The sequence below is a fragment of the Syngnathoides biaculeatus genome, chromosome 21, assembly GCF_019802595.1.
Source record: "Syngnathoides biaculeatus isolate LvHL_M chromosome 21, ASM1980259v1, whole genome shotgun sequence".
In the NCBI taxonomy this organism is placed as follows: domain Eukaryota; kingdom Metazoa; phylum Chordata; class Actinopteri; order Syngnathiformes; family Syngnathidae; genus Syngnathoides; species Syngnathoides biaculeatus.
In genome coordinates this window covers 6721967-6737294 of record NC_084660.1, presented here as the reverse complement: position 1 = coordinate 6737294, position 15328 = coordinate 6721967, and the positions used below count along the sequence as shown (strand labels likewise).

At 46.1% G+C, this 15328-nt stretch overlaps 1 non-coding gene across 1 annotated transcript; it reads right to left on the bottom strand.

The window, feature by feature from the left end:
* Window positions 1-524: 524 nt before the first annotated feature.
* On the bottom strand, window positions 525-597 carry trnav-cac (transfer RNA valine (anticodon CAC)). The gene has a single exon. It is a non-coding gene; the product is annotated as a tRNA-Val (tRNA).
* Between the last annotated feature and the right edge of the window lie 14731 nt (window positions 598-15328).

Genomic DNA, 15328 nt, shown 5'->3' with positions numbered 1-15328 from the left:
CCTGCTGGAATCTCCCAAACATTTGGATTTTGTTTCTCTCATTGTATTTCACCCTGACAATATAAATGGCTTATGGACGATTTCATCTGGGGAGAATTGGAGCAGAAGTGTCAGGATGCTGATGAGTTTTACTTTTCTACGAGCCAACAAAACTACATCCACATGAACCATCGAGAAATGGACCATTACTTGTACCAATGGCTGAAGTGTTACAATGCTTAATGAAGCTTGATGACACCATCTTAACTCATATCTGCAACGTCCGCGCAGGAGACTAAGATTCAATTCCTGTGTGAATGAAGTTTTTTTTCTCAACGTCAACTTTTGGTGAAGTTTTTCATGGCAGATTTAAATACAATAAACAATATTCATTTTAAAAGTCCTTGCGTCGAATCAATTTTGAAACAACGACGAGTGGTACACATCTCCATCGCTTAACTATGATGACTTCCACTTTGCTCAAAATTTACGACGTGACCACCAAACCAAACAGCTCCCCGAGAAGCAAGCGACAAAACAAAGCCTGTTTCCACCCGGTCTCGAACCAGGGACCTTTCGCGTGTGAGGCGAATGTGATAACCACTACACTATGGAAACTACTGTCACTGGAATTCTCTCACACTTTTTTGCTTCCTCTCTTGCTCTCACCTATACGGACAAACTCACATTTGCACTTAACTCATTAACTCACATTCACACGATCTCTCGCTCACTTTCACATCCACACATTCTCTCAAAAACAGTCTCACCCACTTTCACGTTCACACACAAACACAAACCATCTCTCGCTCACACAGAGACAGTCACAAACAAATATCTTCTAAATGGGAGTGGAAAATCGTTTGTGAGATTTCACGAGATGTTGCACTTCTGGTGGCCAACAAAACTGGATGAGAGCAGCGACAAAAAAATAAAATGTTTTTAACATTGGTGAACAGATACATGTTTGGCATCATCCGGGATAATTTGCTCTCCGAAAAGGTTTGTAACAACGATGCTTTTGTCGTAACTTGTTTTTATTAGGAGTAATCCATGTTTGTGAGAAGAAATAAACACAAACCCTTCGTCACATTTCCCCTTCACCCCCCGTACAAAGTTCAGTTTGCAGATTTTCTGTACCTTCACAATGCAGAAAACGATCTCGTGTTTTCAAATACAAGGATGACTTTATTTCTGAAGAAGAAGTTAAACTACTTCCGAAAAATGCTGAGGATCATTTTGCTGGAGTGTGAAAAGCGCAAACCTTCTCCGTTGTATCCTCACATTATTCATAGGCATGCTGGGGCACAAAACTTTCAAAAGTACCTGATGGTCTAGTGGTAAGGATTCAGCGCTCTCACCGCTGTGGCCTGGGTTCAATTCCCGGCTTGAGAAAGATGTTTGGTGTCAGCCAAGTGTTAACACGGTTGACTTCTGATCGTGCGTGTGCCCTGACCAATACAGTGCAAAGTGTTTGCTGGTCTCACAGCAGGGTGAATGAAGAGCGCAATGTCGGTGAAAGTGTCTAGTTTTAAACATTGCCAAACAAACATAAGTTTTCGTCGATTCTCTCGTGTGTTCACCACATCCACCCCTGTCACTGTAAACCTGCGAAAAGAGAAATGGAGTATGGGTTGTTTTAAAGGAAGAATATTTGAGAATGTCTTGGAAGTGAAAAGAATATAAAATCGAGTGATAAGGCTGAAATTTTAAATTCAGGTTATGTCTATAACTTGAATGCAGCCCTACAGGGGCACAAGCAAGTGCAATCCGTAGGCCGGCCCCAATCCCGGATAAATGCAGAGGGTTGAGTCTGGAAGGGCATCTGGCGTAAAACTGTGGGGAAGAAAGATGAGCGTTCATCGGAAGAATATCATACCAGATCAGTCGTGGCCCGGGTAAACAATCCCCGCCCCCGGCACCGTGAACCTGCAGGGCGTCAGTGTAAATTCAGCTCCTGTGGGTGGAAGACAAAGAAGAAGAGGAAAGCGGATTCATCGGCAGCAGAAGAAGAGGAATGCACGGACCCTACAACTGAGTGTTGGGACTTTGAATGTTGGGACTAGAACAGGAAAAGCTCAGGAGTTGGTTGACATGTTGATAAGGAGAAAGGTTGATATATTGTGCATCCAAGAGAGCAGGTGGAATTATTATGAGTCGATTATCAGAAAACAAACAAGAGGCAGCACGGTGGCGCAGTTGTACACAGTTGGCACTCCGGTTTCCTCCCACATACCAAAAACATGCATTAATTGGAGACTCTAAATTGCCCCAAGGTGTGATTGTGAGTGCAACTTTTGTCTGTCTCTATGTGCCCTTCTACTGGATAGCAACCAGTTCATGGGGTACCCTGCCTCCTGCCCGTTGACAGCTGGGATCAACTCCAGCATTCCCGTGAATGGATGGATGGATGGATGAAAGTTCAGGGGATAAGGCTGGCCACTCCATGACATTAACTGTCATGTGTCATGCTTTGTGTTTGAATGTTCTTGTCCACAGTCGCTCGAAAACTCACCTCAGCGCTTTCATTGATGGCCTGGCCAACGTGGACCTTGTTCTTGTTGCTTAATTGTTCTTTGGTCTGGATGTGGTACCAGGCCAGGACCGACTGCCGGAGAAAAATTCTTTGTGTTTTTACACACTTGGCCAAAGAAGCTGATTCTTTCTCTCTTGCTTTTGTTCATGTTTCTCCTTCAATATATCTAGTTCAGCTGTGCTTCATTCTTAAATTCTCTTCTCGCTTACGTTCATTCACATTATGTTTCAGCGACTCTTTAGTCTTTACTGTATATAACTTATATTTGTAAATAGTGTTCAAATTAATGTTCTGCAGTTTTGTGATTCTTTGAACAAACCATGCATGTTCCCAAATACAGTGTTCATTTGCTAAAACGCAGTTCACTTTCTGCGGCATCGCTATTACACTGATTTTTCTGTGTTTGCAGCTTTTTACAGTGTATGAATGCGTATTGTGTCCAATTCCGAAACAAAACGCACCTTGTATCCTCCTAAAATAAACTGAATCCACTTCGACTTCAGGTTTGGGACTCAGATAGGCAGGAAGCAACAACAACCTTAGCAAAAAGGCCGAAAGCGATGCCAATTAAACTCCAGGAAAGAGGACCTAATTCTCTCGCTTACGATTCAAATTTGCAGTGGTACATATAAACTTACAGTATAATCACACTAAACGGCTCACCTATGGACACACCAAACAACAATTATGAATAGATTCGCTTGAATGTCAACTGTGTTGATTTTCAATGTTTACCTCAAAATGTTGCCAGATACTCGTGACTTTTGGTCACATGGTCCACGTCAATCCAATCGTCATGGTGTTCTTGAGCCTTGAATTTAGTCTTAATCAACAGAAGAAAATAGTTATACATTTGTAACGAAGCCGTTTTCCTGCTCAGTTTGTGGTCAAAGATTCTCTCAGAAACAACTCTTAAAAAGACACACAAGAACACACACTGGCGAGAAGCCGTTTTCCTGCTCAGTTTGCGGTCAGAGATTCTCCCAGAAGGGAAACTTGACAATCCACACAAGAACCCACAGTGGTGAGAAACCTTTCTCCTGCTCAGTTTGTGGCAAAAGAGTCTCTTGCAAGGGAGACTTGACAAAGCACACAAGAATCCACACTGGTGAGAAACCCTTTTCCTGCTCAGTTTGTGGTCAAGTATTCACTCAGAAACAAAACTTAAAAATACACACAAGAACACACACTGGCGAGAAGCCGTTTTCCTGCTCAGTTTGCGGTCAGAGATTCTCTCAGAAGGGAAACTTGACAATCCACTCAAGAACCCACACTGGTGAGAAACCTTTCTCCTGCTCAGTCTGTGGCAAAATGTGGTCTCAAAAGGAATTTTTAAAAGTACACATCAGAACCCACACGGGAGAGAAACCTTTTTCTTGCTCAGTGTGTGATCAAAGATTCTCTCGCGAGGGTCGGGCTCGGACACACAAGTGTGCTGGTCAGAATAGAAGTGATCAAGAAGCTTTTGATGAAAGGTAAATAATATAAAAAAAATCTATTGAACGCTTGTGTGTGGAACGTTGGACAGTTCCCCCCCCCCCCAATTTCCATTGTATAGTACGGTGAAACCTTAGCGTTCGAACATCTTTGTGGGTTTTCAAATCGGTGTTTGACCCCCCCCCAAAAAAAAAAAAATCTGCATTAAAAAAATGCCTCTGTTTTCGACCTATTTCTCGGTGTCCAGACACCCGAAACCCGGGTCGACCCGGTGGCCCACTCGAGCAGAGCGATGACTCATGCCGAGGTGCCCACTTCGAGTCCGGCAGTCACTTATAGCACGCCAGCGTGTGCTCATAGCGTGACGACGCTAGTGCGTCTCAAGATTGTTTTTTGGGTTATTTTTCCAGTATTTTCTTTGCCGCGGGCCCAAAGAAAGACCATCGGTGCTACCAGCAGCGAAGGAAAAGGAAAGTTGAGCGAACCACAGTGGATCTAAGTACGCTGGGTGCGGAAATGTGGTGCGTGTTTGTTAAAGCTCATGCTCGCTAGCATTGTTCTGCTAAGTTGACTATTTTGACGATACCAATGAATAAAAATGTCACGAACCAACAGTGCGGGGGCGGACTCAAATTCAGGACTCCAAGACGAGGACATGATGTTAGACGTGGTTTTATTTCGGAAGTGGGTCGATACCAAAAAGCAGTGCAAAACAAGAAAGAGGCACAAGAACGCTAGGCGAGGCAGGATCCAAAAAGACATTCAGCAAGGTCCGATGACTATGGGGCAAATTAACAATCTTAACAGAACGGGATAAACAAAAGGCCACAGAATCGCTGTGATGAGGATAGCTCAACACTACACTTATTCTCAGTGGTGGAGAATCCAACTGGCAGTGAATGCAACACACTGACACAAGGCAACGCACTGGCAACGCCAGTTACAAAACTCCAAACTTAAATACATGGCCTAATTAGAGTCAACATGGAAAACACCTGTGGCCGGTGACAGGTGTCAAAGGTGACACCGCCCAGAGCGGTGACCAGGCCACGCCCCTCTTGGCAGTGGTTCAGCCTTGCTCACGACAAAAAATGTCTTAAATGGAAGTCTGTGTTGCCAAAGAATTGATTGGCATTACATCGGTCACAGATAACAGAAGAAGCGACCACAGAATTCTGCAGTCAGATCATGGAGGGGCGACTTCGGCTCTCGAGTCCCTCTGATGCCACCAAAAAGTTACATGATGCACATTTAAGTTGCTTTAATTTTAGGCCTTTTTTAAATTGTTTAAATTCAGGAAGTACGTGTTTTTACACAAATAGGACTTGACTCTCTTGAGGTTGGGAACGGATTAAACACATTCACATTATTTCCTATAGGGAAATATGTTTCGGAGGTGGAACAACTCGGACTTTGAACATTTTGCAAATTCAAAAGGGAATTAGTTATTTACTAATGGCTCCGAAATATTTGCTATTCTAGGAAGTGACTACCAGTTTTAATTTTCTTGAGAATTGTTCAGTGCTGTCAATATCAAAGAAGTGATTGATTGATTGAAATACACTGTAAAGAAGTCCTGACTTTTCGTAATAAAATTCAAAGTGTGTATGTGATCCATATTAAAATGTCTTTCTTCAAACAGTGAGTGGCTCAACTGCATCTCAAGATTTGTTTGAAGGGAATAGAAATGCCTTGAAAGGGCTAAGCTAATTTTGACACCCCACAGAGGAGATTAATTTGAACAAGCCTGCCAAAATCGAATAAATGAAATCACTATGTATAAAAAAATGAAGTTTCAAAATGAGAATAATAAAAGCCACCTCTCAGGTGCTAAGGGCGTGTCAAATGGAGAGAAAATTCAAGGTCCAACATCCTGTTGTCATGACGACATGCAGCGCACCAACCGTTTGGAAAGTCCGAAGCTCCCACCGTGGCATCCAGAGACAGAGCGTCCTTCGTTTCCGACATCTTCACTGCTGAAAGTGTTGGTTATTACTGGGGATGCGTCTGTACGGCCGCCATATTGGATGTGTCAGTTTTACTGAGATCAACACAAACTCACAATGCTCTGAGGTACCGAATGTTCCGGGTTGCTGAGAGCGGTGCCGGTGTCAAATTCCCATTAACAAACACACAATGAAGTTGGGATGTTGTCTTCAACATGAATCAAAACAGAATACTGTACAATGTAAAAAAATCCATTTCAGTCTATATTTAAATGACTGGACTACAAAGACTAGATATGTAATGTTCAAACTGATAAACTGATGGTGCAAAGTTCACCTTTTGGTGAATAAGTGTGTGAGAAAATACTCAAACAGTTTCAAGATTATGGTCCCCAAAGTACAATTGCAAGGAATTTAGGGATTTCATCATCTACCGCCCAAAATATCATCAAAAGGTTCAGAGGATCTGGACAAATCACTGCACTGAAGCGGCAAGGCCGAAAAACCAACAGTGGATGCCTGTGACCTTTGATCCCTCAGGCAGCACTGCATCAACAACTGATACCACCACATGGGCCCAGGAACACTTCAGAAAAACCAATGCCAGTTAATACAGCTCTGCGCGACATCCGTACATGCAATTTAAAACTCTACTATACAAAGCAAAGCACCCAGAAATGCTGCCAGCTTGTCTGGGCTCGAGCTTATCAAAGATGGACTAATAGAAAGTGGAAAGGTGTTCTATGGACCAATGAATCCACGCTTTAATTTTTTTTTTGGTAAATTGTGGATTGCGTGTCCTCCAGGCCAAAGAGTAAAAGAACCATCCGGACTTTTATGGACATCTGTGAAGGCACTATTAATGCCGAAAGATAAATACAGGTTTTGGAGAAACACATGCTGCCATTCAAGTAGAGTCTTTTTCATTGACGCCAAACCACGTTCTCCACGTGTTACAATAGAGGAGCTTTGAAGCAAGAGTGTGGCTACTAGACTAGCCTCCCTGCAGTCCAGACCTTCTTTCCATTGAAAATGTGTGGCGCATTATGAAGCATAAAATACACAATGGAGACCTCGCACTGTTGAACAGCTGAAGCTGCACATCATGCAAGAATGGGAAAGAATTCCCCCTACAAAGCTTCAACAATTTGCATCCTCATTTCCCAAATGTTTACTGAATGTTGTTCAAAGAAGAGTTATGTAACACAGAGGTAAACAGGACCCTGTCTCTATTTTTTGGGAACACGTTGCAGCAATAAAATTCCAAGTTCATGATTAGTTGCTAAAAACAAAGTTGATCAGTTTTATCATTGAATATATTGTCTTTTTAGTGTTCAATTAAATTTTGGTCTTTTGAGGCCAGCGACTGACTGGTGACCAGTTCAGGGTGTCGTCCGCCTTTCGCCCGAAGTTAGCTGGGATAGGCTCCAGCATTCCCGCGACCCTCGTGAGGATAAGTGGCTCACAAAATTGATGGATGTTCGGGAGCACCTCCCCAAGGGAAGGAGCTGGAAGAGCCGGTGACCAGGATGTGTTGGGGTCCGATACGATCCTGTGTGTTCTTCTTGTTTTAGTTCTGGCAGTGTGCAAGTCTGAGAGGGTGTGGGGGGGACTGACAATCTTTTCAGTAGTTTTGGTTGTCCGTTGCAGTCAGGGTTTGTTGCTTTTTGGAGCACCACAAAACCGGACTGTGACGGTGGAACACAGTACAGATTCGATGACCGCTGTGTCGAACTGCCTCAACAGGCCTTGCTCCTCAGAAGCCACAGGAAGTAGATCCACTGAAGGGTCTTTCTGAGGGCGGAGTTGGTGTTCATCTCCCACTTCAGGTCCGGTGAAACTGTATTTCCTAGGAACCTGGAGGTCATTGCGGATGACACAAGGCAGCTGGACAATGTGAGTGGCAGCTGTGGCGAAGGATGCCTCCTGAAGTAGTTAAAAAATTAATTCATAAGCAGATGGCTCTGTGGGGCAATGGACAGCGCATTGGACTTCTAGATCAACAGTGTAGTAATTCAACAGTTGTGGGTTTGAGTCCCACCAGAGTCACTTGTTCATTAGAAAGAATTTGTGTTTGCTTTGGTGGGGAAAATGTTGAGTCCAAACTTGTGCATCTATGTTCATGAAAAAAAAAAAAAATACTCACGGCCAAAGCAGGTTTTATGAAACAATGAAGCTTTTCAGCCGATTACATGAAGCAATAAAGTGTTTCGGCCAATTGGATGAAACTTCATGAAGCGCTGAATCTCTCAAAAGTACAAACCCCACTAGCAGTGTCTTCCTTTGGACATGGATAAATTATCCCGAAAGTCAATTTAGTCAATAATTTCCGTGGTGGAAACACACAATGATTGTCGAAGAATTCCTAGTTCCATTTCAAAGTTCATGATAGGATGCTAGTGGTTATCATGACCAAAAAAAAAAAAATATTATGGAATTTTCTTTGGTTTCAAGATCTACAAGAGCTTATGGCCATGCTACCCTCAGAACGCCCGATCATGTCAGATTTCGGAAGCTCAGTTTTGGCCCTGGTTCGTACTTCCCAGTATTCCCTGGAATTCCCAGACCGCTTGGGAATACCAGGTGCTGTCAGCGTCTCTCCCCGGCTAAAATGCAGAGGGGTTGCATCAGAAAGGTGAAACAAAAACGCGCTCATCTGAGATGACACCCTGTGGTGACCCCAAATGGGACAAGACGAAGACCTACAAGTACCTGGTTCTTGTCCTATCCAAAGTTTTCCTGTCCTTCTTCCACAGGGTGGAGTACTACTACCCCGTACAACAATCGAATTTGATCACTGTCACCGTACTTTACAATGTCCTTGTAATCTACATTGTCTTCAACTTGACTGCAACCAGTGTCCTGTCTTTTGTTATCGTCTCATTCTTTATCATTTCGTCATCTTTTCACTGTCCCTCCACTTTGTTTTTCACCCCCGTTTAAAACTTTGCTCTGTCTGATCCATGAGAAGCCAAACAAGAAAAATATCATGAATATCAAGAACTTTTTTTTAAAACTTTGCAGAGAAACACTGTGAATAAAAGACAAATTGTACAATAAATTCAAATTTGTCAGTTGTCATTCTAATGTCGATATTGCAATGATGATCGGACTCGCGACCCGTTTCCTGAGTGGATGAAGTGTTCATATTTGATATATTTATTTATTTCTGGTCTCCAAATGGAGGTGTGGGTTCAAATCCTACTTCTGACACATTATTTATTCTTTTTTTACCTTTTAAGAATTATTTCTGGTACAAATGGGAGCATTTCAATCCATTTTAGCGTCTTTCACACCACAAAAGGGAACCTTCAATTCATGTTATTGGCTTTTGCAGTAACAATGTAACATTTGGGAGTACCAGTACATTTGTAACTTTATTGAGGGAGTATTTTGGCATAGAATTAACCCTTTAACAGCTGAGCCTCAAAATGTCAGCCTGGATTTGTGTGCAGTTATTTGTCAATGTACTGCATGTACAATTACACAATTACACAAAATAATATGAGAATTACAGTTAAATTGAATGAATAAAACACAAAAACAGAACGAGATTTGAGTGTTTTAGTTCAGGAAAAAAATGTACCTGAATAAATGTGAATTTAAAATGTGAAGGGAATTAAACCATGTACAATAACTTCTCATAACAATGTAATTACTGAAAACTTGAATTAATCCTCATACACAACAACGATGCCTCCTGTCATGAGCATGTGGCAATGGATAGGACCCAAACGCAGGGACATGATTTTCAAGGGGAGTTTGATTCTTTCAGAGTTCGTACACAGGGAAGCAGTCGAAAAAGGCAGAGCCACAAAAAAAAAATATGTAAAGTCCAAAAATGCAGAAAAGAGGTGCAATAATTACGAGGCCAAACATGGAACATGGACAAAACAAGACTCGACTAAAGTGGCACACGAACCAAACGCTTGCTCCATAATTACACAAAATGTTTTCTTGCGCTCCTCTGCAGAAGGAGCAAAGTGAAGAGAATTGAATTCACTCCGCGATGTTTCTCTCCTCTGGACACAAAGTGGGCTGAGGAGACGACACCCGGAAAAATTACAAAACACTCTGATGACCCAAAGTAAAAATGACACAAGACTGCTCCATTATTCTCCATCCAAAGGACACGCATATGTTGCCTTTTTTATCTCACTGATGTGTGTAGTCTGCCTGAAGGCTTTTGGATGGAGGTAACGTAGACGTGTCATAAGTGTAAACAATTGTTTTTATTTTGCACTACCCCATTAAAAATCTATTGTTTATTACAATTTTCATTCTGTGCATGTACTGTATAGCAGCTTGGTTAGAATGAGGTCATAGTACCCTTCTTCTTTTTCTCTCCAGAAATGTTACGTGTTATCATTATCATACCTGCCTCATGAAAACTGTGATAAAGCTCCATCAAGCATTTAAAACGAAAGCTATTGTCAAGGGTGTGGTCATGCCGCTCACCTGCACCTCGTTTGTTAATTATGTCTCGTATTTAAGCTTCGTGTGTTGAGTTTTTGGTGGCCGGTCCATAGATAGGTAGATAAATATCCCTCGACCCCCATGAGGATAAGCGGCAAAAGAAAATAGATACATAGATACCCCGTGACCTTTGTGAGGATAAGCAGCAAAAGAAAATGGATTGATGGATAGAGAGATACCCCCGTGACCCTCGTGAGGATAGGCGGCAAAAGAAAATTGATAGATACCCCGCAACCCTCATGAGGATAAGCAGCAAAAAAATGGATTGATACTCCATGACCCTCATGAGGATAAGCAGCAAAAGAAATTGATAGATACCCCGTGACCCTCGTGAGGATCAGCAGCAAAAGAATGGATAGATAGATGGATACTCTGCGACCCTCATGAGGATAAGCGGCAAAAGAAAATAGGTAGATACCTAGTGACCCTCATGAGGATAAGCAGCAAAAAAAAATAGACACCCCGCGACCCTCGTGAGGATAGGCGGCAAAAGAAAATGGAAAGATAGTAAGATATCCCACGACCCTCATAAGGATAAGTGGCAAAAGAAAATAGATATCCCGCGACCCTTGTGAGGATAAGCAGCAAAAGAAAATAGCCCGCGACTCTCGTGAGGATAAGCGGCAAAAGATAAAGGATCGATAGATATCCCGTGACCCTCATGAGAATAAGCGGCAAAAGAAAATTGATGGATAGATGCCCTGTGACCCTTGTGAGGATAAGCAGAAAAGAAAATGGATTGAGATTACTCCGCTAACCTCATGAGGATAAGCGGCAAAAAAAGATACCCCGCAACCCTTATGAGGATAAGCGGCAAAAGAAAATGTATGGATACCCTGCAACCCTCGTGGGGATAAGCAGCAAAACAAAATGCATCGATAGATACCCCGCGACCCAGTCAGTAGACAGCACTCCTGCGCCGCTGAATTGAGCCCTCCGTACAGGGCACTTAACCAGGCCTCCTGAAGTGACGTCACCCCCCCCCCTGTGCTAACCTCAGACAAACAATTAGCAAAAATATCGGCGCAGCAAGAAAGGAATAGAGCGAAACTGTCCGATTTACCGGCTGATTTCTCACTCGCATTCTTAGCTAACAGGGAAATATCGTTGAAAAGCAGACAGCAGGGCTTCAAGTATTTCAGCGAGGGGTATTTCAATGATATTTCCATGCATATCGACGGAGAAACCATTGATATTAGCGCGAGATACAGTGATACAGGCGATAGATAGATAGATACCCCGCAACCCTCGTGAGGATAAGCGGCAAAAGAAAATAAATGTAGAACCTCTTAAGACTTTCATCAGTACCACCAGAAAGATTTCACACCCATTCACATTTTCCACATTTGGGATTTCAACAAAAGCTGTTTTGAAGAGAATTTTCTTTCAAAAAAAAAAAAAAAAAACTTCATAAAATATTTCTTAAATGCAGTCATGTTTTCAAACATTTGTGTCAATTTATAAATCATGAAAATATTCAAACATTATCCGTAAATCAGGATTTTCACCATTTACAATGATGCTCAAACTTGAGCTCAGGTGCATCAGATTTCCACTGATTGTCCTTGAGGTCCTTCTCCAACTTGGATGGAGGCCACCTGTGGTCACTTCACTTGATTGCACATCATTTGGAATGGCACACAGCTGTCTTGGTAAGATGCGGCTAAGGATAAGCGGCTCGAAAAATGGATGGATGGATCTTCAGATGGATTCATACACTGTTGACGTTGTGGTGTTTACATAATTCACCCGCGGGACCTCGAGTTGGGGTGCGGGGTTCCGCACGGATTGTTTTTGTTGTTGCGCTTCCGGAGGAAAGGTTAACAGAGTTCCCGCCGTTATGCGAGTAGTGTTTTGATGTCGAACAATAAAGCAAGTTCTGTTCCTGTGTCCGACACTCCGCCTCCGACTCCTTTTCTCCGGCGCTACACTGGTGACCCCGACGTCAGTCCCGGCGTTTTCGAGACTGAAACGAACATGGCAACCGCCATCCTCAAATTGCCGGAGTTTTGGGAGACGTCCACGGCAGCGTGGTTCGCACAGACGGAGGCTCAGTTCGCCCTCCGCGGGATCTCAGATGATTCCACGCGTTACTACCACGTTGTCTCAGCACTCGGGAGCTCAACGGCGGCCAGAGCAGTGAACTTCATCACCTCTCCCCCGGTCCGAGATAAGTATGCTGGGATCAAGGCTCACCTTCTCAAGGTTTTTGAACTTTCACGGCCGGAACGTGCCCGACGTCTGTTGGCTATTAATGGACTGGGGGACAGCAAACCTTCCGAACTCATGGAAATGATGCTAAACCTGCTGGGCACGGAAGAGCCCAATTTCATTTTCATGGAACTGTTTCTCAGGCAAATGCCACCGCATGTTCAGACGGCGCTCGCGAACAGTACTATCACTGAGCCCCGGGCCCTGGCCGAGGAGGCCGACCGTTTCTTCCTGGCAACCCAGCGCTTCTCCCCTGAGACGCTGGCCGCGACGCGCAGTTACTCACCTTCGGGTGCAGGGGTGGCATCCAGCAGGGGCCCCTTCGGCACCGACGGCCGTGCTGGCACAGGCTTGTGCTACTTCCATGCCCGTTTCGGTGCGAAAGCGAAGAGGTGCCGCGCCCCTTGCAACTACGACGCGTCGGGAAACGCCAAAGCCCACGCTTCGCAGCGGCCGTGAGCGTGGGCGCGAAGAGCCGGCTGCTGTTCGTCAAGGACAACCTTTCCGGGCGCAAATTCCTTTGCGACACCGGCGCCCAGAGGAGCGTCCTGACGGCCACTGCGGAGGACGCCGCTGGCGGGACTCATGGGCCACCCCTACTGTCCGCTAATGGCTCCCCTATCCGCTCTTATGGCATGAGGACTGTGGACTTGTGTTTCGGGAGTCAGCGCTTCACATGGGACTTTGTCACTGCGGATGTCTCATTCCCTCTCCTTGGCGCTGATTTTTTTTGTGCCCACGGGCTGCTGGTGGATGTTAAGAGGGGCCATCTGGTGGATGCACTGACTTTTTCCACGGTCGCCTGCATCCGCAATGAGGCGACTTATGGTGGTCTCTCCAGTTCGCTATCGGACGGCACCAAGTACCAACTCCTCCTTGGTGAGTTCCCTGGCTTGACACGGCCCACTTTCTCCTCTGCCACGACTAAACATGGGGTCGAGCACCACATTGAGACCAAGGGCCCCCCGATCCACGCGAGGGCCCGACGGCTTGATCCCGAGAAGCTAGCAGTCGCTAAGTCCGAGTTTGCCAACATGGAGCGTCTGGGCATCGTCCGCCGCTCGGATAGCCCGTGGGCCTCGCCACTACACATCGTCCCTAAACCGAGTGGTGGGTGGCGACCGTGTGGTGACTACCGCCGCCTTAACGACGCCACTACGCCCGACCGCTACCCTGTTCCACACATTCAGGACTTCTCAGCCCACCTGGCAGGCAAAATCTTGTTCTCCAAGGTCGACCTGGTGCGCGGGTATCACCAGGTTCCCGTGCACCCCTCAGACGTTCCCAAGACAGCTGTAATCACTCCGTTTGGACTGTTCGAGTTTCTGAGGATGCCGTTGGTCTTAAAAACGCGGCACAATCTTTCCAGCGTTTAATGGATTCTGTGCTCAGGGACTTGCCATTTGTGTTCTTCTATTTGGATGACATCCTCGTCGCCAGCTCCTCGGAGGATGAACATCTGATGCACCTCCGCGACCTCTTCGCAAGACTTGAGCAGCATGGCCTGATCATCAACCCGGCAAAGTGTGTTTTCGGGGTGCCCTCTATCCAGTTCCTCGGGCACCTCATAGACAAGAACGGCGCCGCCCCCCTTCCGGCAAAGGTGGAGGCCGTCTCCGCTTTTCCCCGACCTCGCTCGGCTCGGGGCCTCCGGGAGTTCCTGGGGATGGTGACTTTCTACCACCGGTTCATCCGCCGGGTGGCCCACATCATGCGCCCGCTCTATGAGGCTCTTAAAGACAAGGCCCCCAACCGGGACGTTGAATGGACGGCCGAGAGGATGGAAGCCTTCAAGGCTACGAAGGCCGCACTGAGTCGTGCCGCTATGCTGGCTCACCCGACCCACGGGGCCCCTGTCGCTCTCACTACCGATGCATCGGACTACGCTGTTGGAGCCGTATTCGAACAGTGGGTCGGTGGCGCCTGGCAACCGCTTGCCTTTTTCAGCCGTCAGCTGGTCCCCAGGGAGCGCAAATACAGCACGTTCGATAGAGAGCTCCTCGGCCTCTGGCTGGCGATCCGCCACTTCCGCTCCCTATTGGAAGGCCGTGAGTTCACGGCATATGTGGACCATAAACCCCTCACTTTCGCCATGTCCAAGGTGGCCGAGCCGTGGTCCGCCCGCCAGCAACGCCAACTGTCGTTCATCTCTGAGTACACTACGGACATCCAACACATCGCCGGCAAATCCAATGTGGTCGCGGACTGCCTCTCCAGGGCGATCGTCGGCACTGTGCATCTGGGTCTCGACTACTCCCGCATGAGCGCAGACCAGGCCTCGGACCACGGGGTGCAGGCCCTCAAGACTTCTGACACGGGTTTGCGCCTGGAGGAAGTCGCGGTTGGTGACTCGGGTGTCAGGTTGCTGTGCGACCTCTCGGCTGACCAGCCTCGGCCGCTGGTCCCTGCAAACTGGCGAAGAGCTGTTTTCGAGGCGGTCCACAACCTCTCCCACCCCGGAAGGAAACCGTCCGTGAGGCTGGTGGCCCAGAAGTTCGTGTGGCGCGGTCTCAAGAAAGATGTGCAGGCCTGGGTCGACTCGTGCGTGGCCTGTCAGCGGGCTAAGGTGCATCGCCACACAAAAGCCCCCTTGGAGCCCTTTGCTGTCCCCGAGAGGAGGTTTGACCACGTCAACGTTGACTTGGTAGATCCACTTCCTCCCTCGCACGGATTCACCTACTTGCTCACCATGGTGGACAGGACGACCCGCTGGCCCGAAGCCGTTCCCCTCTCCTCGACAACG